This window comes from Acipenser ruthenus, chromosome 17, assembly GCF_902713425.1.
Source record: "Acipenser ruthenus chromosome 17, fAciRut3.2 maternal haplotype, whole genome shotgun sequence".
NCBI classification, from domain to species: domain Eukaryota; kingdom Metazoa; phylum Chordata; class Actinopteri; order Acipenseriformes; family Acipenseridae; genus Acipenser; species Acipenser ruthenus.
This window is the reverse complement of record NC_081205.1, coordinates 22770657-22796617: the sequence shown is the minus strand read 5'-3', so window position 1 is coordinate 22796617 and position 25961 is coordinate 22770657. Positions and strand designations below refer to the sequence as shown.

General features: G+C 37.3%; 1 protein-coding gene across 2 annotated transcripts in view; it reads left to right on the top strand.

Annotated features, from left to right (window-relative positions):
• LOC117423409 (fibronectin type III domain-containing protein 3B-like) overlaps window positions 1-25961 on the top strand; it is a 234023-nt gene that overhangs the window by 10071 nt on the left and 197991 nt on the right. The window contains exon 1 of one of the 2 annotated variants that reach the window (XM_034039137.3): window positions 10415-10524. The exons of the other annotated variant lie outside the window; for it this stretch is intronic. The gene's annotated coding sequence lies outside the window, so the exon portion shown is untranslated. Of the gene's footprint in view, window positions 1-10414; window positions 10525-25961 lie in introns of those variants that run through there. 2 annotated transcript variants of the gene reach the window in all.

Sequence of the window (25961 nt, the reverse complement as noted above, 5' to 3'; positions counted from 1 at the left end):
TGACAGTTTATATGGGTAGAAGATGTATTTACAAGAGTGGCTTATTTCTTAACAAAAGTATTTACATGTACTTGGTAATGGAATTGCATGTGGTTTGATTATTTTAAACTATAGCACAATCCTGTTCAGCTTTACTGCTAATATAACTCGCTGTCTGTTTAATATCTGCCTTAGTTTTGCTTTCTACGCGTTCTATTTTGCCAGAAAGTGGACCTTGTTGGTGAGCTTGTTTACATTCCTAGGTAGTAACTGTAGGACACTATCCCCCCTTGAAAGCTGCTTATATGTGAGCCAAATAGCAATGCTTTTCATACGTGAGCTGAATCTGTACTGTTATGTTGCTGAAATCGATTCTCAAGGATGATTCTCCAGACATTCATCGATTGGTAGTGTCAGAATTCGCATGTACTCTTTTTATTTATATATATATATGCCCTGAGCACACTCTTAAACTCAGGGAGACGTTTAAGGAGGACAGAGATGTTTTAAACTCCTGTAGTGGTTTTGTTCGTGCACTGGGCGTGCTATATATCCAGACAACTTTTTAATAATCAAGAAAATCACACAGACTCATTTAATTTGAAGTTTTAACAAATCAGAGCAGTAGTAGTGCTCTTTTTTCGGTTTATTAAATGCTTTAAAAATTGATCGAGAGGTTGTAAGCCACTTTGGTCCCTGGTAATAGGCAGTCTAGTCATTTCCAGTGCCTTTACAGCTTTAACAGCCTGAATACTTCAATACAGTAATACAAATATGCTTATCATATTTTTAGCCTTCAGGCTAGTTAATCAAAAAGCTAAAGCACCCACAGCTATGTCCTACAACATACAATATATCACTCTCTTAAAACTAACACATAATTTCTATACCTTCTAGCAATGCATCCAATATAAAAGAGATATCAATTAAATATATGCTTACCTTCCAGTATATGGAATGTAGTGTAAGATATATGAAAAATAAAAACTGCCTTCAAAAGGCAGAGAATCCTAAATATGACCAAACAGCAATCAGTTTTTCAGAGACCCTCAGAGTATGGTCCACGTCAGCTTGTAAGATCAAGTTCAATGGTATCAAATGGGGTCTTGCTCTGGGCTTATATAGGATTTTCCCTCCATTGAATACATCAGGAGTCCCAATTAAATCTGATCATCAATCTGCTTTCACAGTTAATTATATTTTCTAGAAGGATCAGGTCAGCTCTTTTTAAAACTAATGGGAGTTTATAAAAAACATTCAAAATTAATTGGATATAACTCATTTCCAAAATATTGGAAAATTATCTCATGGCTCTCTTTTTTCAACCCCTCCTTTTTCTAAAAAGTTAGGTGAACCACAGTTCACAGGATCCTTGCTATAATACAATACAATACGATACAAGTTTACATGTGTATGAAAAGAGATGCTGTTTTATATATAACATCAACTTTTTGTGTGATTATATTAACCTGGGTCTACAATATATTCCCTCTGAGCAACATATCTTGTCAACCTTTCAGATGAGTTTACTTTCATATACAGGTGTGTTAACAACGTATTGGGCAAAGACTGTAGGGGTTTATCACAAGCCCTTGCATAAAATTACTAATCATACAGTGGTTAGTTCAGTTATTTTCATTTAAATTTAATTTCTCAAACATTATCCCAATTCAAGTTACCTGTCTGATAAGGACTGATACTGTAGACAACTTTTCTAATTTAAATGAAATTTTACTATTCGGCTTCCAAGTTTTCATTAATTTCTATGATATAATGAAGAGAGTTAATTTTGCTAATTGTAGAAAGGCCTTGGACTCAAAACTTCTGACTTTCATGCCAAGTACTGCTTTTGCTTGTAAGCAGGTGAAGAAGGGGTCACATAATTAGTTATATTCCTTCAGCAAGCTTACTGTATGCTAAAGTTAACCAATACAGTTTACACTCTATTGTCTTACATTCAAACTTAGCAGTTCCTCTGTTTTTTGTTGCATTAAAACCTTTATATAAACTAAACACTTATATTCTTTAGTTTAATTGATATTTTAATGTTTAAAATACTTTTTGTTTAGTTGGAGACAGAAACTGAACTAATTCTTAAATTGATTAAATTAACACAATCTAAAATGTGTCTTAACAATTTGTCTACAGCATTGTCAATGTCAAGCATCTATTATAATAAACTTTTAATATGTTATTTCAACAGTTTAACTTTAAATGACTCTATAACATATATTTCCAATTCAGATACTTCAATAATTTTGTTTTATTCCATTGATCTGTTATGAAGTCATTTAAGCTTTCAATGGAAGGTCCAGTTATTTTCATCTATTGTTAACATGTTAGAATGTAATAGTTTTATAGTGACTGAACTAAATCCAACCTCTTTCTCTGTTCATACAAAATCCAGTTGAAACAGGTTTTAAGACATCCTAGCGTTTTGCCAATTTTTGTTGTTGATTAATATGAAACACTACCGTAAACATTTTCCAATACTCATTATTTTAGACTAAATTTTAATTTAACGCAGTAAACCTGTTCCCATTTCTTCTTGCCAGGTTCTAATTAATTTCTGTTATATATAGAAAATGTTTATTTTAATATAAACTCCTCTTCTGTTATCCGAAAGGTATTTTGTTTGTTAATATTAACGAGATTGCAGTGAATCATCTCCAACACTGCTTTTACTACCAGCAGGTAAGGACGAGGTTACAAATCGGTTCACTGATAGGGGGAGAGGTAGAGGGTTGATAATGGCTCATCAACAATGTAATATCCAGTTGAAATGTTGATATAACTTCTTCTTCCCAATGGCACCATCTCTCCCTGTCTCCCCGTCCCAGACAGAGCTAAGACTTAGGATCCCCTAGAATGTGACATCTAGTTGTTTGTCAATTCCTAGACCTGCCCTCCTCCTCAGGACTGTCCCTTTACTGCTGCAGACCCATGGCTTCTCACTTGGACTTGCTCAGCCTGGACTGGAGGGTCACAGCTGTAGTTACACATGGACATTCATCTTATCAAAGCCCATAGCTAATTTAGTTGCTAAGTGTTTGTATTATATCAGAACTGCTTCCAATCAAAAGCACAGTAGTTTTTCTTTCTTTCTTTCTTTCTTTCTTTCTCTTTCTTTATGTCTGTCTTTCTTTCTTGAGAACCCTCTAACATAGTTTTCTATCGGACTCACTATTTAAGTTTATAAAAGAATTTGAAAAAAACTTCAGTCAAATGTTTTCACCAAAAACATATTTTGTCCAGTACAACAATATGTCCATCAGTTGTTGATGTTCATTAATAATTCTGATTGGTTCCTAATACAATAAGTCTGTGGTAAGGTGCTTTTGGAGCTACTCTTCAGTTTTTGTTGGTGCCACAGATACATAAGCTAACTAGGGATCTGCCACTTTGGCTCAACTTTCCTTTTTGTTTTGCTGGCAGTACAGAGCAGTGCTCTAGATGGTGTTTTTTAATACAAAGACACTGGCTGATCTTGCCTATGTTACATACGTCTATGGCAGGCAAGTAGAACAGGAGAAGAGGCAACTGAACTCATTCACCTCAAAACAGACTTCAAAAATAAACACAAAAAACAATTGAATAATAAATGTTAACTTGTGAAAATTCGGGAGGCTAGAACCAGGGCTTCGCTATTTCCTAATTTCACCTGCCTGTCATCATTGACTAATTTCACCTGTCTGTCATTACTGACTCCCTATTTAATCACAGTCACAGCTCAGCTCTTTCTCTTGCGTTTTGCTTTTTCCCTCTTCCTCCCTCCTCCTCCTCACTTTTACATATGCCTCATGCCTCTGTGTCAGTTCCCTCTGGGGGATAGGGAGTCTCACTTCCCCGACCTGGAGTTCCAGTAACTCTGCAGGTTCTTTGTGTGGTCAGAGGGGACCACCGGCCACACTATTCTTTAGCAGCTCATGCGCTATATATCTTGCCTCACAAAAGAAGGCTCTGTCTTACTTCCTCCTTTACCCTCCTGGGACGTGGCTCTCTTAATCTTAGTGCTCGAGTCCCATAACTAACAATTATTTGTGTTCTTTCAGATTCTTTCTTCCTTACATCAAGGCTTCGTATGAGCCATTCCGTCCTCTGGGGGTCAACCCCGGTCGCTAACTAGGACCCAGTTGCGAGGCTGAGCCTATAACGACTCTTCGAGAAGTCAGAGGAGGCCATTAGGGCTAGTCTCGACTCGATAGTGAAGGCTCTCTCGGTTGGAGTCCGACCTGTCCTCTCTCTCTCTCTCCCCTGCTCTAGAGGCCGAGCCTCGAATCTCTAGTTGCAAAACACTCCCTTCCTTTCACAGCCTTGGTTCCCACACAGTGAACTACTCAAAATGATTGTTCTGTCCAACACCAGAGCATGATGCTAAACAAAAATAAAATATCATTACCTAAGCAAATGGCACTGTAATAACATGTATGGCCTACAGTATGAGCAGTGAAAAACATCTGTAAAACAGTATACTTGATCATATCATGTCACAGCATTCCACTGTTGCTACAATATCTTTAGGTGTATGAGTTACATCTGCATTTGTTCTTAACCTTAAATTTCGGAGGACAGATTTTATCATAACTAAAACATATGGTACTGGTTAAAAGAAAAATGGGTACAATTCATCATTACTTAACAGTTCAGAGTTATTTATGGGAAATATCTAGACCTTCCAATAATGTCTTACAAAGTATTTAACCTAAACCAGATTTGCAGAATATTTGGATTATTCTCTAATTAAAAGCAGCAGCTCAAGTAATGCAATGGCTACATTTACCTAGGAAAAATAGATTAATTACGGTAGCTAAGGAGTAATGGTTGACAATGAAAGTCTCACAAGTTTAGATACTGGTGCTTTTATAATGTGGTAATATAACATTACAAGTACCTAAAGTTCAACAGTTATGGCCTGCAGTCTGTTCAAAGTACTGTAAACTGTTTACTTTGAATAAATGTGACACTTTTTGTGATAAGTATGATAGTACATATCTTCTTAGGATAGTGAATTCTGGCAACATACGTAAACCACAACACATATTTACAGTAAATCTACAGATGTGCTGTACAGTGTGAAAGGGATGAACTCATTCCCACTAAACCTGCATTGCAATTCCCCCAGGCATCTAAAAATGAATGCTAACAATTGTAGTTTTCTAATAGGGTGGGTATTGTCAAGGTTTTTAGAAAGTGTATTTGTGTGTCCATTTGGACCTTCCAGCATGCGTAGTTACCAATTCCTCACTTGTTCAAAATTCAACCAGATAAATATATACAGTATAACGATAGGTTACTGATGTAAACCCGGTTCCCTGAAAGAGAAGACGACCACCAACCATACTTTTAGGATATGCCTGCCACAGGTCAGGTATTCACTGAGCATTTTATATCAAAGCTGCTGATAGGCCCCTCCGGGGATTGACTTCCTGGGTCCCAACTACCGGGGGAATAAGTAGTCACTCTGTGGAGCTCAAATCCTCTTTTGCATCGAACCCGCGAATGCGAGTGATGCAACCTTGCAAGGTTTGTTGGTCGTCTTCTCTTTCAGGGAACCGGGGTTACATCTGTAACCTATTGTTCCCTTTAAATTTGAAGATGACCACCAACCATACTTTTGGGAAAAGTATACCAAAGCTGTCGTGAGGGAGTGTGAGCGGACAGCATATGAGGGACGTCTCACTGCTTCCAACTAGTGTTGGTGGCATGAGCGTGCAACCTCAAGGACCCTTGTGCCTAATGAAGGCATAGAGGGATCTACCACATTAAGTCGGTAGTATCTGGTGAATATATGCGGCGTAGCCCAGCTAGCCGTAGTACAGATGTCAGTTAATGAAGCTCCTCTAAAGAGGGCCCATGACGTAGCCACACCTTCGGTAGTCCCTCTGGTAGTTTCCATTGCCCCAAATACGCATAAAGGAACTGTGCACTGACAGAGCCTGTTGTTCACTGACGAGCTTAGCGGAGGTGATGACTAATAGAAAGGCTGTTTTCATAGAGAGTTAATGGGGACATGGCATGCAAATATGGCTGCTATGTACACTTTCAATGTAGAGGGGGATCTACCCGCCTCTAACAGATCTTGCAGAAACTGCAAAATAGTTGCTATAGGGCAATAAATGGGGTCATGACCTCTGGTCCTGCACCAATTTTGAAAATATTTCCACTTATAGGCATACAATGCTCTTGTGGAGGAGGCCCTAGTGCTCTGCAGTGAACCGACGACTGCGTCTGAGAGCCCTAAGGCGGACAGATGGTCCCGTTCAACAGTAATTTCAATAATAATCAACAACCTGTAGGGGCAGACTAGGCAGTGCACAGCGAGTGTGCATGCCGAGGTAGCCCGGAGTCCTCGACTCCACAGCGGGCGCAGCTGAGCTGAGTCTCGCTGGAGGAAAGTGTCTTTCTGTCGATTTTTCAAAAAGCTGCTCAAGACAGATGAAAGATAGAAACACAGGCAGCAAGCTGCAAGGTTAGAAAAGACAGACTACAGTCGCTAGGCGATGTAGGCCGTAGAAATAATATCTATATATACTGTATATATTTTTTAAATGGAGCGCTGTTGCGCAACATTTTGCTCAGGATTCAGTTGCCGAGTTCTGATTCCGTGGAAGTGGCAAGCCAACTTCCAGCAATAAATTGCAAGGGAAGTACAGAAAACTCAGAGGGAATGGCTCTTTTTAAGAGACAATCAACAACTGGAAGAGGTTAGTTTATACCCACCTTACCTACCTGGTTTATAATAGACAAAAGAAGATTTGAGCTCCGCAGGACCGAGGATGTCACTCCACGGAGGGGCCTATCGGCAGCTTTGATATAAAATGCTCAGTAAATACCTGACCTGTGGCAGGCATATCCCAAAAGTATGGTTGGTGGTCGTCTTCGAATTGAAAGGGAACTGTTTGATTCAATGTGGAAAAAAAGGTTAAGGGAAGTGTACTTGCTATTTTGGGGCAACATTTAATTCAATATCCTAGTATTCCTTTGTAGAATTTTAATCCGGATTGCAGAGAGAAAGTAATGCTCTTTGTGTGTTTTGTGACTCAGTGGCGCCCTCTAGCAGGCCATTTACAGCACTTAGTTCACTTTATCTGTGTTGTACAACTGTGACCCTATGAAGCACCAGTTTGAAGCATCCTATTGGTTTACCATCTTCCCTCTCCTGTGAAGGGTCTAATGCACCGATGGCATGTTACTATAGTTGAAGGTATTTATTTATTTATTTATTTACAATTTGTGTCTAGTTGTCTGTGATCTTGTCAATAGGTTATGTTTGAAAGGGTATTGGGTAAGATTAGAGATTACATGTGTAATGTTTATACAGCAGTGCACCTGCTTCCACAGGTACACAGTCTACTTTTTGGGGAGATATTCAAAATAATCTCCGCACTATTTTGATGAGTACATCTGGAAATTCAAATATAGAAACAGCATAATTACTATAATACACATATACTTTATGGTTTACATATGTGTTGTGCAAAATTATTGGAAACCAGTTATACATATAAGATATTTATATATTTACTTAATCCATAAAGTTTCTGTATAGTATGTGATAGAGATGAAACTATAAAACGTACTGTTTAGGGTAGTATTTTCCAATGTACACCTTTAATAAAATCAAAACATTTTTTTTTAAATAAACAAGTCAATCAATTACTCCTAATTGGCAGGAATATTTGGGTTGTTACCAAGGGATATAGCTAATATTACAAATAAATAAATAAACAAATAAATAACTTAATATATATTTTTTTTATATAAGGATTCATGTTTAGGCTCACAACATTTTCACAGAGAAGTCAAACTTTAACATTACTTCAAAGGGCCTAATATTAGTTATTGAACACAATAGTGTTCAATGTTGATTGATAAGAAAAATATTTTAAATATAGTCTGCTATACTGTACATGCAGAACACATGCTAATTATTACATATACAAGAAAGCTATACCATACACAGTGCCATGTTCTGTCCTACCATCATTGTATATGTCACAATATTTACTGTACAGCAGCTTACTTGCATGTAAAGCTTCTAATATTTTTTTGCAAATCATAATAAGAGTAATAATGGGATTAAAATGAGTTGCATGACTAATATCTGATATAGTAGAATGCATGTTTTAATGGGTGCAGAAGCTTGTAGCCCTACAACTAAACATGCCTTTTTGTTAGATATGCCTACACAGTAAAACAAATTGGGTGAAATTTGCACTTTATAAAATGGTATTGAAATGTCGCAAATTATATACACTACCGGTCAAAAGTTTTAGAACACCCCCATTTTTCCAGTTTTTATTGAAATTTAAGCAGTTCAAGCCCAGTGAATAACCTGAAATGGTACAAAGGTAAGCGGTAAACTGCCAGAGGTTAAAAAAAAAAGTTTAGGTTACCAAAAACTGAAAAATAATGTACATTTCAGAGTTATACAAAAAGGCCTTTTTCAGGGAACAAGTAATTGGTTAACAACTTACAGCTGTTCTGCAGCAATGGAAGTAAATTAAGCCTTGAAAGTTGATGCTAACAATTCCTACAGGTGTCCCAACTTTTGCTGATTACTTACAAACCCTCTGTCTGTATAAAAGCAGTGTTGGAACAGACTGTGTTACTACACCCTCTTAAGCATTATTTGGACAGTATTGTACTGCAGGAAGTAGTATATTGCTCTCATAATGGCGAGAAAAAGGCAATTAACAAAAGAAGAGAGACAGACCATTATAACCCTTAAAAGTGTAGGTCTTTCCTTTAGAGAAATTGCAAAGAAAGCCAAGGTGTCAGTGAGTACAGTTTCCTACACCGTCAAAAGGCACTTGGAAACTGGAGGAAACTCTGACAGGAAGAGGTCTGGCAGACCCAAAGCCACAACAGAATCAGAAGACAAGTTTCTGAGAGTCAACAGCTTGCGTGATAGGCGGCTCACAGGACAACAGCTTCAAGCACAGCTTAACACTGGTCGAAGTAAGCAAGTCTCAGTTTCAACTGTGAAGAGAAGACTTCGAGCTGCAGGTTTGACAGGTCGAGTGGCAGTAAGAAAGCCATTGCTAAGATGGCAAAATAAGAAAAAGAGGCTTGCCTGGGCCATGAAGCACTGCCAGTGGACTACTGAAGACTGGAAGAAGGTCTTATGGACCGATAAATCAAAATTTGAAATCTTCGGTTCATCACACAGGGTTTTGGTACGCCGTCGAGTAGGCGAAAGGATGGTTCCTCGGTGTGTGACACCAACTGTCAAACACGGAGGAGGAAGCGTGATGGTCTGGGGCTCTTTTGCTGGATCCAGAGTCGGTGACTTGCACAGAGTGAGTGGCACCCTGAACCAAAACTGCTACCACAGCATTTTGCAGCGCCATGCCCTCTGGTATACGCCTAGTTGGTCAGGGGTTCATCCTACAGCAAGATAATGACCCAAAACGTACCTCCAGGCTATGTCAGAACTACCTTAGAAGAAAAGAACAAGACGGTAGGCTTCAAATCATGGAATGGCCAGCACAGTCTCCAGACTTAAACCCCATCGAGCTGGTTTGGGATGAACTGGACAGAAGGGTGAAAGCAAAGCAACCTACAAGTGCAACACATTTGTGGGAACTTCTGCAACAGTGTTGGGAAGAACTTTCCGAACAATATTTGATTTCCATTGTAGAAAGAATGCCACGAGTGTGTTCGGCTGTTATATCTGCAAAAGGTGGCTACTTTGATGAGTCAAAAATTTAGACTAAATTTTGTTAAACAAAACGATTCCATGATTTCTTTTTTATCTCCAATTGTTTATTTGTTCTATGCTTCAATTTCAGAGTACATTGAGACATTAAACTGCGTAAATTTCAATAAAAACTGGAAAAATGGAGGTGTTCTAAAACTTTTGACCGGTAGTAGATTATATATATATATATATATATATATATATATATATATATATATATATATATATATATATATAGTTGCTAATTATAAACAACCGCTTCAGAAGAAAACTAGCATAGAAGCCGTCTAAAATGAATAAAGCGAGTTTATTTTGTACTAAGATATAACAATCTGCATAAATGTTGAGGTTAACACTTAAAAAAGGAAAAAAGGAAACACAAAGCTTCCTCTGAATCTATTTTATTTAATCCAATATACTGACCCCAAACCTGTGCCTGTCCACCAAACAGTGTGATAACTTATTTAAGAAACACAACTTTTTGACAAACGGAATTTTATTTCAAACATGTTAGCGTTCTAGTAAACACACACCGCAGAATACCTCAATTTGTTGTTACTGCCCGTGTTAATATTAATATTATTAGAGAAACAAAATTGAGATATTGTTTGAAGCCAATATTCTGTTACACTGTACAGTGTATTATGAAGGAGTTTTTACTCCACGTAATACGGTATTTGTGGGCTGGTCTCCGCTCACATGTGCGTTCAGACATCATTGACATGGCGGAATTCCCCAAACCCCCCTGACACTGTAGCCAACTGACTGGGATTTGCCCAAATCTTAAATCTGGAGGAAAAAGTGGAGGTCTGCTGTCTTGAAGACCATTTTATTGCAGCAAGGTAAGAAAAGTGACGTCGTTGTTTAGCACACGTCAAACTCAATATCATGTATACTGTTATTGCAATAGAAATGTATATTTTTCTTTTTGAAGTTACAAAGTTGGAATTTTGCTGTCTGGAAAATACAAGACGCCGGTAGTCTGGGCAGAAAAGAAAGACAGACATACATAGAGCAGTAGCTTAGCTGATGTGAAAACGAAACTTAGTTTGCGTGTTGTATTTTTTCTTTGTTTTTAAAGTGTTTGTTTTGAAAAAAGGGATTTTGTGTCTGCAGAACGACTTTGACTGTTAATATGATGTGCGCAGAGAATCTGGCTGCAAGTCAAAATATTTTATTAACGCAGACGGCTACAAATGTAATGCGCGCAAGAGTTTTGTTACATTGCTTCGTTTATTCTTTTTTTGTTGTTGTTTTGAACATGTCTTTGTTTTTTTTATTATTATTTTTTTATTTTAAAAAATGTGGTCAGCTGCGCTGCAGGATTGTGACCATAAGAACAATTTTAGAAAATGTATGTGGACCCCGTTAGGCGTGATAAGAAGTAATGAACGTGGAAGCTAATTATAATAGTTAAATACAGTTACATTTATAAAATAATGTACAGTACACTATTTAACATTTTTTTTCTAATTAAGAAGAATGAGAAGCAACTTTTTTTTTACCAACTAAAATGGTTGCGATAGTGTTTTAAGGGGATACCAATGAACATTTGAAATCACTAAACGATCAGGTTGCGAATAGTGTCCCACTCCATCATATCCTAGTATTCCAGAGAGCCTGGGTCAGGTTACAGTAGAAAAGAACGACGTCTCTGTTGTATCTGGTAAGGCTGAGATTCGTGGTCAGAGTATTAATAAATAACAAAGGATGCATTTTGGTTTTTTTTTTTTTTTTTTTAAACCCAGACACGACTATGCATATTGCGGTAATTGAATTGCCTGATTTTTGCTGAATGCTTACTTTCGGTCGCCTTGAGTGGCGACTGCAAGTATTTCAAAAGTGTGTAACGTGGAAAAGCTCAACAGTTATCGCCATGGAGGATACCTGGTTTAAAGGGCAGTAATGTAAAATTGCAGTTTTATTTTGGGCGCGTCTTGTCTGGAATTTGGTCTTGCCAGATGTGCTCAGGTGAGGCGGTTTCTCCAGGAATCCATAGCCTCGAGCTAGGTATAATAAGGCACACACAAATGTCTGGATACAGGGGGCTCATTGGAGAAAAAGAAGCAGAGTCCTTACTCGGTCGAAATATGATCCCAGAAAGTGACGTCAGTTGAAATTCCACTTCAGAGAGAGAAAGATAATCGTTGAAAGTTAGTTTTCCCAATGCTTTTGCTGTAGGTTTCCAGATTTATGGATCTGAAAACTAATTTTGATAAAAATGTGTCATGTTTTCTCGCGGGATGTAAATAAAACACATTTCTGCACTATACGTATAGGTCAGTAAATGTAAGTTAAACAAGTATATCAAACTGTATAGCATGTGTATGATTATAGTGTGAGATAACCGGTTGATAAAAGGTATTCCCAGAATGATTGCCTAGGCTAGGATCAAGGTTTAGTGTGTGTTATCTGACGAATGGGACGAGTGGTATTTATATTGGTGGATGTTCTTTAAGAAATCTAACCTGCATTAACAACCATTACGGTTTATACAAATTGATGAGACGCGGCACTGTTTCAGCCTTGTCCTTTACAGTGGTCTCTTGTGATTAGTCTAATTTATCAAACGGGAACACACAAACACACATGTACGAGATGGATACAGGGTATCAGAGACATTTTAAAATAAACATTGTATTTTCTTGTTTGTTTGTTTTAAAGACCAGTCGGAATGTCTTCCCAATACATGCAAGTCTGTTTACCTTGGAATCGTAAATCATTAGTCAATAAAAAACAACTTGAAAACAAGTTGAAAAGCAGCACCGTGCAATAAAAGAGCTGTTTGTAACCCCAAATTATACCCAAGCCTGCTTGTGTTGATACGGATGAATAGTATGGTGTACCTTCCAAGTAACTCGGTGTGGTAGTGATTTGATTTATTAATAAACCTTATATGTCATTTAAGTTCACAATATTTGTACTGACTTTGCTTACATAATAATAATAATAATAATAATAATAATAATAATAATAATAATAATAATACATGTGTTTATTTATTTTTTTATATATAGTTTAGGACATTTATAGTATTTATTGCAATACACACAAGTGTACTTTTATTGTGAAACGTTTACCAACTAGCCTTTGTTACTTCTAGTTTTGATAATGTTTGAGTATTTTTGTAATTTCTGAAATTGAGAGAAAAATACTTTTCATTTGCATTCTTCTGACTTGCATCTGCTTTTAAATGCATATAACAGGAATCTGTCACTTTGTTGGAACGTCTTGTAGCTACATGCTTGAAGCATCTCACATGATTACAGATGAGTTATTGAGTCGATCTGTATTACAGGTTTTCTGGAATTGCTATGTCTCTGATGGATTTGCTAAGCTACTGGCTGTTTGCAAAATGCAATACAAAGGTGTGAGATTTGATGGCACACCAACATCATCACAACAACAGCTAAAGCTGTAGTAATGTCCATTCACTCATCATCCATAACTTCAAACATTCAGACAAGCTGCCCTCATGGGGGTGCTTAATTTCAAGTCAAGTCGACAAATGTTTCTGCTAATGCCTTCATCAACAGTAGTATAGTGCATTAACCCATTAAGTGCCATTATCCTCCTTTGAGGACAGACTGTTTTGGAGAAATTTTAACTGACATCTATCTACCTATTTTAATTTTCTCTAACTATATTGTTATGTTACGTTTCGCTCATTTTGCTAACTGTTAATTGTGCAAATATAGCCCTTCAGATGCTTTTATGATGCCTCAATAAAAAATAAGAGATGAAGCCTAAAAATGATACATGCATCTTTGGATTGAACCATCAGCCCATATGTTGTTTGGAGCAAACGTTTCTTCATCCCTGCAGCAATCTGGCTCATGGTGTGACAATCAACAAAAATATGGCTGAACAGAATAAACAGAAATGTTCCTTGTGGAAGTAAAACCTTCACGCAGGCTTGTCTGTTTGTTATTGTGTCGGCTTACGAACGGCCTGCATGCATTTTGTCTCGCTCAAAGTGTGTCAACCCACATCCTGAGGTGGATCGCTGGGACCCAGGTCAACCCGGGTATACCCAGTTACGTGGTTTAACACTACGCGGGATTGTGACCCGGGTAGCCAGAACCTGGGTCGAGATCCGGGTACGAATGCCAGTGTGAAAGGGGCTCAAGACGGCCGCCATATTGGTGTTGTACAATAGGAATGAACCCTTTCATAGCCCCATTACTTTAACCATATCAATGGTACAGACCACATGCATTGACATACAGCCTTTTCACACTTGCACACCCGAGCTCCCCCGAGCAGAGCCCTCACGGTAAGGCTAGTTTCACACTAGTCATTTTGTCGAGCCGGGCAGAGCCGAACTGTGAAACTCTGGCCTCGCAAGATATCTGGTACTGGCTCAGTTTTGAACAAGGATGGGGGCGGGGTAAACTCGTACTGTCCGAAATGATGCAGCGTACCAAAAGATTTCACAGGAATTGAGAAATACGGGACTAAACCGCAGCGCGAAACACTATGAAAAAATACTAAAACAGGATTACAAAAAAGCAAAAGATCATAACAATAAATGCGGGTCAGACCGCAAAAAATGTAAATATTATGATTTAGATGCAGTTCTTGGTCACAGACCTGCAACGACCGGCGCTGATATGTTGAATTTGGCGACTTGTCTTTTGGAATCGATGTGCTTTCCCACATGGAATGAAGAAGCTGTTTACATATTACAAAATTCTTTATGCTTTGCTGCTATTTATTTTTTAAATAAAAAGTGTTTCTCCTTTAAATTGTTTAACACTGACAGGTATCATTTAAATCAGAGACAAAAAAAATCTTAGTGTGTTAACTGCAAGACCTACTGCTGTTTCATTGATTGTATTCCATATATTTTTTCTAATGAATAAAGTGATCATTAATTGCGCATATTATTTTGTGGTTCCTTTATAAACAGAAACAAAAAAAAAAATGAAGATACATATATTGGAAATGTGCAAAGTATCTGAAAATCACATTCAGTATGGTAATTTAAAAAAAATACAATTTATTAACATTGCATGTACAAAAACAAGTTGTAAAGAAAAATATCTTTAAATATGTTATATTTAGATTTTATTTTTAATAGGCCTACTTTTAAATCTATTTTCTGAAGTGTTTACTGACATTTTTCAAATACTATCTCTAACTTTAAAGTTATTACTATTAGTAGTAGTTAATCTAACTTTAATAATATGAAATTTAAATTATTTGGTTTGTATTTGCATTCAGCAACATGTGAAAAACAAATACAAACAAGAAGATACAAACAATAATGTTTTTTAATTTTTTCACAACACTGTTTCGCGCTGCGGTTTAGTCCCATATTTCTCAATTCCTGTGAAATCTTTTGGTAGACTTTATCATTTCGGACAGTAAGACCTTAGGTTCCATTCTCAAAACAAATCCACACCACTCCTCTGTGCGCCTGTGTCCACTGAATTTGACATAACGTTCCACAGTGCAGCTTCTACGTTGAACAGTAGTGCGAACACACCAGAGCCATGTTGGGTGGGCTTGGCTTGGTTCTAGCATGGCCCGGCTCAGTTTGAGTGTGCAAGTGTGAAAAGGCTGATGGTATCTGTACAGTTGGTACACTGCTGTATTCTGTCATTTTGTCAAAGTTCTAACGTAAACTAACTATTATTTTTTTAATGGAGAAATGCCACGTTACAAAAGTTAAAAGTTACAAAATGAGAAAAAAAGAACTTTAGAGCACTTAAGAGAAATTAGCCAGATTTGTTCTCCTTTTAAAAAAAAAAACAAAACAAAAAAAAAAAAACAGCAGTTAATACAAGACTGGAGTTAAACTTTGAAAACCCAGACCCTTCTGCAGGTAGTGATGTTACTCTGAGGGCATTGAATTTGAAAGAATGATTTGCTTGTTAATCATTTCCCTACATAAGATGCTCACAATGGCCCTTATGACACTTAGCCCACTATTCATTTGTAATATATAAAACAGCATGATTGCATTTGAAGGAATATGTATATTTTCCATTATCTGATTTTGCCCAAATGACACCATGCCGTCTGTATTATGAGTGTCACCACTGTCACTGAGTCATAGAAATATTCATGGAAATGTGACCTCACCAGCAGAACAGCTCAGTTCTCTTTATGACAACTGAAACAATTAACATTCATTTCAAACAGTAGTGTCTATACAACAGGCAGCTTTTCTGAAGCTGTCAAGTAGTGTTGAATGCACTGTCACAGCCTGTTGTAAGGCTGGGAATCTACATTTAAACTAAAATGTACATTTTCAATCCTCATAAAACAATAATTTCAGGTTAAACATTACTGTTAACGGCACATTGCACAGTCATTGTATTGAAGGACATACTGTCAAACGTCAATTTGCAGTTGCATACAAATGTAAGTCATTAGTTTTGTGCAGTATAAAATACTGATAATAATAAACTCTACTAAACATTCATTCATCAGTAATTCATTCTTCCAGCTGAATAGCCTTTAGCTAAAGCATAGGGACTGTTTTGCATGGGCAAAAGCATACATGCAGTTAAAAACTAAACATTGAGCCATGTAGTAATCGCTGTAAGCTATCTCCAGGGTGTGCACTTTCTCCTGCTAGAACACTTTTTGGCTGGTTAAAGGCCTGTGGCGTGTATTATTTGACAACAATACACAACCAGGACAAGAAGTTTATTACCTAATTTTGACCCCTTGTTCATAATAATATGATGTAAACATAATATATTACAGTAGACTGTATAGTCTTATTATAGAAAATATTCAAATGTAACACGATACATTTGGGTGGCAACACTTGACCAGGTAACATTATACCCTTACCTTGGTCTAAATAAAAATGTAATATAATTATGGTTTCTAACATCTTGGTTTTTTGGGGTATATCTTTTAATAGGATCACCAAAAAAAATGTATATGGACCAGCATGGCTTAACCTATCCTTAACATCTTATTAGTGATCCATTGTCATTCCTTATAGCAAGTGAATTAGCAGTATTGTAGATACAGTACACAACCTGTGCCCACAGACGTCTGCTGCTACTGTATTTGCTGTGGTAGTGTATAGAGGTCAGGAAGCAAAATGGATATTGTAGTTTTTGTTACACTTAGCAGCAATAGTTTTGTTTTCTTCTTTAACACATAAAAACTATTTTGAAAGACGTACTGCACCTTTAACACTCATCACATGACTTCCAGGCCATAAAAGGGCTGTGCAAGAGTTATGAAATAATTTTCTTTCCCATCCCTTCCCTGCTCAAGGAGGAGGGTGATGGACTGTGGTATGAAAGCATGTCAGAAAGTTTGAGTAACATGGTGTGGTACCCAGCTGGGCATGTTCATTTGCTGAGCATTTGGTAATAGCGTGGGAGACAGCACAGGCCGGGCGACTTCAGCTGATTTTAATTACGTTTCTGAACTTTAAACATCACAGTTAGAGATGATCTGGTGTTGCTGCCTCAGACATTATTAAACTGCTTTCAATATTGTGTAACTTGAATAGCACAATGACTGCCTTTAAACAGGATTTTTTGTCCATCTGTTTTTTTATTTTTTTATTTAAGTAGCAGGCCCCACTAATGTGACTAACTTTCTGATGGTCATCATTCATTTGAAACTGAAATCTTACTCAAAGATAGCAGGGTTGCTAAGCAGCTTACCTGTCGGCCTCTTTGTTAGCCTGTGATAGTGGAGGGGATACGTCTGACATGATTGGCACTGCCCTTATAAAAACTCCACTATAGTAACAGCATAGCAAAGTGTAAAAAAAGCATAGTTTTCCAGACATGAAGCTCAAGTTTGAATGTTGCCCTGTCTGTGGATTCTGTGACAGACAGGTGGTCCCTGGATCACATTGCCTTTCTTTTGACCTTCTTTTAATTGCTTTTTAAGCCACTTCCTCATGTGGCCTTTGTGTGTTTTTCATTACTCAGTAGGACATCCTGAAAAGTGTTGAGAGAGATCCATATAGAGTATATTACAAACCTCAATGGAAATAAGACAGGCAGACTCCATGCTTACTTCAGTCTAAAGGCAAATTCCCATAAAAAAAATACCCTCAAAAGCTATTTAATTGCTGTTGTAATTTTGCAGTTTGTTTTACTTGTTTTTTTTTCACAGTATGAAATTCAAAAGACCAGTAAAAACATCCACCATAATTTTTTTTTTCACAGAACACATTTTAAGAGAACAGTCATAAAAAGCTCTCTCGTTATATAAAAAGATTTTTCAGTTTTCTATTACATATTTTCCTTTTCTTATATTTTATAGGTGCAGACATCTGATAGAGATAGAGATATCTATACTTAAGACACGTGGGGTTAGCGACTGTGGGGGTGGGGGCCACAAGAGGAGGTGCTACTTCTATACAAAACCACTTATGTTTTGTTGGTTTCCTTTACAGCATGGTGCATTTGCTTAAATGGTGACCTAAGAAAGCTCTGTCAGCTAATTCCTTCCATTTTAGGATTTCTAAGCTCCACAGCACACTGTACTACAAGAAGCCCCATTGGATTTGACTGGGGTTTGGCCCCTGTACATTCTGCATCCAGGTCAGCTGCAGATAAGCGCTGTTTTTATACTTTGTTACAAAACTGTATTATTTGTTTCCCAAATAATTGTCAAAAATAAATGTGCACCATGTAGCCTAACCTCTGTATCATGCTCTGACCAACAACTGCTTTATTAGCACCCTGTCAAAACTGTCCTTTAGTGGCAAAACAAACAAACATCCCTGAATGCATGAACATTATTAACATGAATTGTGGTTGTGAACACATTTGAATTGTATTCATTTCTAACTCCTAACTCCAACTCCTACCCTCATCTACAGTACAATAGGCCACATATTCAGATAAAGGCTAGACGAATATGAGTATTCCAAATAAGGTATGTGGGATAACTATCTTATAGATTGTTAGTGGAATATTAGCTCAGTATTCTGAACATATGCCTTTTTCTGTCCCTGTGCATGTGAAAACCTGTAATCAGCAGATGTTTACCTGGCTCAATACAGAGAGACCCAATGCCCTACAAATAACAGCACACCTGGGGCAGGCAGGGTTCATAGGTTGCCGCTAGCAGGAAGTATAGCGGCACTTTAAACTGCAGCTGTGCACAGTGGAGCCAAGGAATGCAGGATTAAAACCTTCTTTTTGTGTACTGTTTGCCAATAGGACCACAGTAACTGTAAATAAGTTGAAGAACGCATGATGCAATGTACCGGTACGTAAATGCATGCTAACCCTTCTGTTTAATACAGAATGTAATTGAGGAAATCGAAGCATGTGTATATTATCAGCTATTAAGATGTTATTTTACATTGCAATTCGAAACGTGTACTGTACGATGTGCTTAAATGTTATAGCCATAGCACTCATGGGTACAATTTTTTTTTTTGCATGGGATCCACATAGTTGGAGTACTGTTGGCAGTGTTGCCAGTTCCATAACTTTCCCTGAATGACCCTGGTAGATGGGACACAGCCTGTTTAAATGCTTTCTGTGCAGTGGGGAGGAAGTCGTTATGTTTGTTTAAACTGAGCTGCCTTCTTTGAGGGCATTCAGCCATGTGGGACGTTTTAGCGGGAGCAAGCTAAGCTGTCCGTGCCGTACCTGGCTGACTGGACACTTTGCTGTTGTTAATGCATTGTGGATGACTTGCGCTGGTATGAAGAATATTTTTCAGGACTGCACGTACAGTATTTCCTAAAACACCTAGCCAAGGGAAAAGTGGTCTTACTGTTCTGGGCTTTCCTTTGGGGGAAAAAAAACTGTCCCCCCCAAAAAAACTTGTAAAATAGTTATTTACTTTCTATTCCATTATATAACAGGAATGGTTGAAATTCTATTGTGCACATGTGTTCAAATTACTGTAATTTTCTTTTTTTTGGAAATTGAATCAGAATATGCAAAGTAGTTTTCTGAAAACTAACAATGTTCTGTGTTTACAGTTCTTGGAACAGTTTACTCAGCAACAATAATTGTATTCCATAACAAGCATGTTATCTCCTACCGTGCTATAAATTCAAAAGTAGATCCATCAGTAACAAGAAAAAGATGGGCACTGTGACCACAATCTACTCTATGTAAGTTTGACACACACGCATACGCACACACACACGGAGTGCCTCCATAAACCCCCCAGATTCTGATACTCTTAAACTTGTCCTTTGTAAGTTCCATCACAGTTGTATCAGCAGTTATATATATACATAAAATGCAAGCAAACAGACCGCCTCCTTGTATCCCATGAATAGACTCAACCATTTGTGCTACAGAAGGTCCTTAGCAAGTTTCATCACTTTCAACACGTGCTTCTGTAGCTGTGTAAAATGAGTTGACATACAGAAAGACAGCTGGCCTCCATATACCCAGAGCGTATGATACTTTATATAACGTTTTGAGACTATTGGGCAGGCAGTTCTCTAGAGCAGGGTTTCCCAATCCTGGTCCTGGGGACCCACTGTGTCCTGGTTTTCATTCCTGCTGCATTCTCAATTACTTAATTAAACCATTAATTGAACTGTGCTTAATTAGACCTTTTTAGTTGTTCTCAGCTCCAAAAAAGTTGCCGATTTCAAGTTACTTATAAAATGGTATAGTTAACTTGAAATCTCCCACTGGTCCTGAGGACCCACTGAGTCTGCTGGTTTTTATTCCAACTGAACTCTCAATTACTTCACTAGACTGAATGAAAACCAGTAGAAACAGTGGGTTCTCAAGACCAGGGTTGGGAACCACTGATCCTAGATATATCCAAAACTGTAGTCTGAAAACATTAACAGAAGGCTTTAATAAACTAAACATTTTCTGAACTAAAAATGATTCTTACAGTTTAGATGGCATACCTAAACCCATGTTTATAGATACATTGCACTGTCTAAGCTATTTGGCAAGTTTTAAATGTCAGTATTAGCAAAGAAAAATATACTTCAGAATGGAGACGCTACGTAGTACAGAGAACACATAATACAGTGTTTGAGAGAGGACACATTTTACACAACTGAAACTATAATATACTGTATAAATCTGTGGATATTTGAGGATTAGCAAAACTGAATATTTTGTTGTGCAACTTTATTCGACTTTGCCAGGATTTTGATATCCCCCGGAACGGGTACCTAAGGTTTGTTCTTCTCCGCATTTGACAGATACAATGAACACAAGCTTAAAGCTTTATCTGAAGTAAAATAAAACTAAAACGCATTTCAAAAGACCCATACCATTTTCACACAGAAATGCAGCTACTGTGCCGTCTCTGAAACGTTTTAACGAGTGTGTAAAATACCCTTTCACACAGCATGAAATCGCGCAATCTATGCCGGTGTAATACCGTCATAACCCTTTCACACAGCCAAAGAGATCGCGCGAGTACAACTTTCAAACCTGTCAATCAATAGATTGTTCACTGACAAGACCTAACACATGCACTCAGTGCTTAATTTGTAAAGAAAGAGGTGCCGGGACGCAAGCAATGACAATAATACTGACCCTAAGAAGCGCATATTGAAAATCATAACACGTTTATTTGATAGAGTATTGTACGTACCAGTGTTAGATGTTTACAATCACGTATTCTACATTAAAAATTTAAAAAAAGGCCAGAAGGATGATATTGACGAAAAAACGCACCCCAACACGAACATTGGTTTGACCCACGGTTTGCACTATTATCAGCGATGTGTAAGCAACAGAAGCTGATGGTAGATTACAAAAACGATTAATTAAGCTTAGGCTAGGTAGTTGTTAACTTGGTATGTTTTATTCTCTAATAATTAAATTATATTCATTGGAAAAGGCAAGAGAACCAGATTGTTATTATTTTTATTGTTTTGGTTTACTGTAATATAGCAGACTAATGTTCCTATTGAAGTAGGCTACAATATATTTTCTTTCATTAAATAGTTGCCTTTGTTTTTGTTGAAATGAATGTTGAGCTTTCATATTTTGTTGTATACTACTCATTTAATCAAACCAAGTAGTGTAAGAAGTTGCTTGTATCGTTCATGACGTTTTTCAAATCAAGTAAGCTTATTTGTGTATAAAAAACGAGAATAGAATTGCAGCTAGTGTCATTTTACTCAAAGGCACTCAAGCTGAAATCGTAAAGTAATTTAAAGTAGGCTACAATTAACGTGGCAGCAGATTGTCTCTCTTTAACGCGCACGCAAGAACTTGCAGACTTAATGCAACAGTGTTGAGATTTTAAAAAGAAAGCATTTTATGAGATTTTTAACTATAGGTACCGGCACTATGACTCAAGCTAAGGCACAAATTAAGCACTACGCTATAGTGATGTGGCAATGGCATGTTGACTTTGAAACCACACCCACTATAGCGCTTCAGTGGCAGTATAGCCTTTCACACAGGCAGTTATGACGGTTCAGTGCCGTCTCTGAACTACCTCGCGAGGTGGTTCAGAGACAGCATTAAATATGACAGTTCTGCGGCGGTATAAGCAATTCACACAGACCTATAAGCCGCTACAGTGGCGGTTCTGAACTTTCATAACTCCTCTGTGTGAAAGCACCTCCAGATGGTTAGAAGATGACATCATTATACAGTATTCTGAGAGAATGAATGCCAACTTGATTGCAAGATTACGTGGGGCAGTAGTCTTGTATCTCTCCTGCCATTGCACGTTGGGACTGGGAACGGATGTAATCGGGACATTGAAATGTGTGAAGCTTGCTAAGGTCATGGCACAAGGCTATGTCTTAACTGTCACTAAATTTATCAGCGCTGTACATCAGTGCAAACTATATATACACTCCACCTTTCCAGCCTGTCAGCAGACAAGCTTACTCACTCACAGTTGTACATCCCCGAGGTCTCTTAAACAGAGCCTGGGAAAAGAATCATTTAGATGTTTTCAACAACATTTCTTTTTCAGTATAAATATCAACTAAGAGTGTAGCTTGCAAGCTCTCAGTAATACAGACCGTCTTGACCTTCCTGCTGTGGTGTGTTGTGTGTAAACAAAAGGGGTTAAGAAGTAGAACTCACAGGATTGCTTACATCTGATGAATCCACATCTAAGGGACTTGTTGCTGATGGGATAAAAGTGTGTTGCCTTTTCTGTGTTTGGGTTGCCCTTTTGTTCCAGACAGGTCAGAGGCGCAAAGCACGACTCTTAATGTATGTCTAGACATGTGAAGATTTTTTAAAAGGTACCTTTTTCAAAGGGCATTGAAAACAAAGGGCCGAACTGCAATGTTAAACAGATGCCCTCCACTCACCCCCACCCTATAGCTTAGAGACTTGTCTAGTTGTTGTTTTGAGAAGTACAGGTTGCAGTACAGATATCATATAGCAGTTTTTAATGACTTTCATATCTATTCTTCTCATGCAGCTTGAAAGAGAATAGCCTAATACCAGCGAGAGAGCCTCTAGGATATATGGGCCCAAGTGGCAAACTCTGGTTGCCACAATTACCTGACTTGCATACATACAGCTAGTATTCATCAATAGTAATATGATAGCTGTGACATCTTTTTTTTATATATAATCATTTAAACCATATACTGTATGCTGTATCACATATTATCAATTAAAATGTTGTATGAATACATATAGGTACATATGTTCATATCTTTTCATGTATGTTTTAAATTATGAAACTGGTCAAATGTACCAGAAGAATTAATAAAGAAAAACTTTGTTCCCCATTTGCAACTGTGTATTTTATTTATTTATTTATTTATTTATTTTTCTGACAAGCTGTAAATAATAGACTTAGGCATTTGAAACAAAATGTCCACGGCAGGTTTTCCCAAGATAAAAGTTTCCAATGCTTGCTCCCTCCAGAGTTGAATGGGCTGCAGTCAGCTTGAGGGAAAAGGAATGTTTCATTTCTGCAGAATGCTGGAAACGAAGCCCTGAGTACTGAGTGACTCATAGACTTTTTCAAGTGGGAGTGAGGCTGTTTCCTGTCAGGCAGAAGCAAAACACAAATACACCAAGCCAAAACAAATCCAAGAGAAATTAATTGCAAGGTCACTGTTACAGTTGCAAAATGGACATCAAATGACCCTCACGGACAAGTACAGATGCAACATTTCCTTTTGAAAATAACCATGTTTTTTTGTGGTGTTTGTTCTGTATTTGTTATATAGAATCATCTCCTATTGCCTTAGGAAAATGTTTTTCAGGCAGATGGTTCCTCACACAGTACCACAGCTTTTACCAACATTTTCTGAATGTTTCTATTGTCTACAGCTCTCTGTGGTTTCCAGAATTTACAGCAGCCCTCCTACTGGTTTTGGAGATTCCTCAACCAGCCCCAAATGCGCTGCAAAAATGTTTGCCAATGTATAATTTAGTATTGGATTAAAAGCAAATTATTTAAAGCAGCAGTGTCCCACTATGTTGTTCAGTTTAATACTAAAAGATGATTCCTGGATAACTTTACTATATTCTGTGTGCTCTACTACTAGAAAACAGACTTTGTTGATAGTCCAGTTTAACAGAAGGCATTTTTAGCCTTGACATGATGCTGAAATCAGCAGTTAAAGGTTATGAATGTCGACCTAGAAGCTTTGTTAATGCAGGGTTTTGAGTTAAAAGTCACATGCAAGAAATAAACAGTGACAGTGACTTATTTGCCAATATTACAGTACATATGGCACAATTTAACTTTTTAGGCTTAACAGCAGTTCCTGAGATCTTTTTATTTAAAGTTTATAGTGAGTATAATATGTTGTGTCCAGACATATTTTATACAATAATATACATCCTATACACAATGTATGAACTTCTAAAACAAACACTTAACCACACTAAAAATACACCTTTAATTAACTACTGTTAAGAGATTTCATGAGAGTGCTTGTGTGTTTCAGTATGTTTTTTGGGCCTGTGTCTTGCTCATTTCTTAACTTTGTATCTCAATTTGGTATTAATATTTATTTTTGACATTTCCTTTTCAATTGCCTCCACTGTTCTCAATGTGAAAAGGCTAGTCACTGTTCTGTATCTTCCAAATTACTGTGGAAAATGTGATGATTAAAAACCTGACTTTAAAGACAGTCGTTTTTTCTGAAACTGAGTTTATGCAATTGTCAAATAATATTAGGCACTTCCTGGAAGTACAATTAGTGTTTATTTTGTAATTTATTTTTTCTTATTTGAATGAGGTTGAGACTTATAATACTTACAATATATATATATATATATATATATATATATATATATATATATATATATATATATATATTTTTTTTTTTTTTTTTTCTGGCTCTGGATTTAAATGGTGTACACTTATGTGTCAATTGAAGGAGAGGAATTGTCCCATAACATCTCCTGGTTATTTCGTTACATTCGGATGTTGTGACTCTAGATCTGTCTGCTGATTTGACACTTAAACAAGTGTTTTGATTTTGGTAGATCTGGATAGGTACTGGTTTTACCCCAGTCAAAGCATTTTCAAGATGGTTGTACGGTAATCGTGGGCATTGTGATCCCTTGCACAGCAGGTTTATGGAGCCTGATCAACTGGGCAGACTGAAATGCTGATGTACTGTACTAAACGCATTGCAACCATTTACCAGTAGTTGGAGCTCCATAAAACGTGTGTATAATATATGTGCAATACCTATTCAATTTCCACGAAGTATTTATAAATGTCCTTTTTCTTTCCAGTAATTTGTGACAGAATAGCTCTGCATTCAAGTTAAGACTTCAGTAACTTTATATTCATACTTCATTTCCAATTCCAATTCCCATATCCTTTTAATAAATTCAACTGTATATTTTTTATATGTTGTTGATTTTACTAAGTAGTTTGGGATGTGAAGTACGTCACTATTCGATTTAGAATGTTTTAAAACTGTTACTTCCTGATACCTTGTCACTTCCTGCTGCAGGGCACAACTTCCTGCAAGGCAACAGTTTTAAATTTCCTTTGCTGTTCGGCACATGACAAATCAGCGTATCTTAAACTAAAGATAAAGAATAAGAACGCTCGATAGCAAAAAGTCAACACGTACTTGGGAGTATACTTTTTTTTTGCTAATGCTAAGGTAAGCGAATGGAATTTAGTGCCTTGTTCACCCCTGTGTTCCATATGCATTTTGTTTAAATTGCAGGGTCCACTCCTCTAGCTGTGCATTAGCTACGTGGCAGTTACTGATCTGTCAATGACTTTAAGTGAATTTACTTGGCCTCTTGCCCGGTCTCAATCCAGATGGTTGGAATGGATTTTTGGCAGTGTCATTATTGCTGCTGCTGCTGCTGCTAGGCTGGTGGAACTGGGTATGTTGAACAGTGCCCATTGTATCATGATCTCTGTCTTT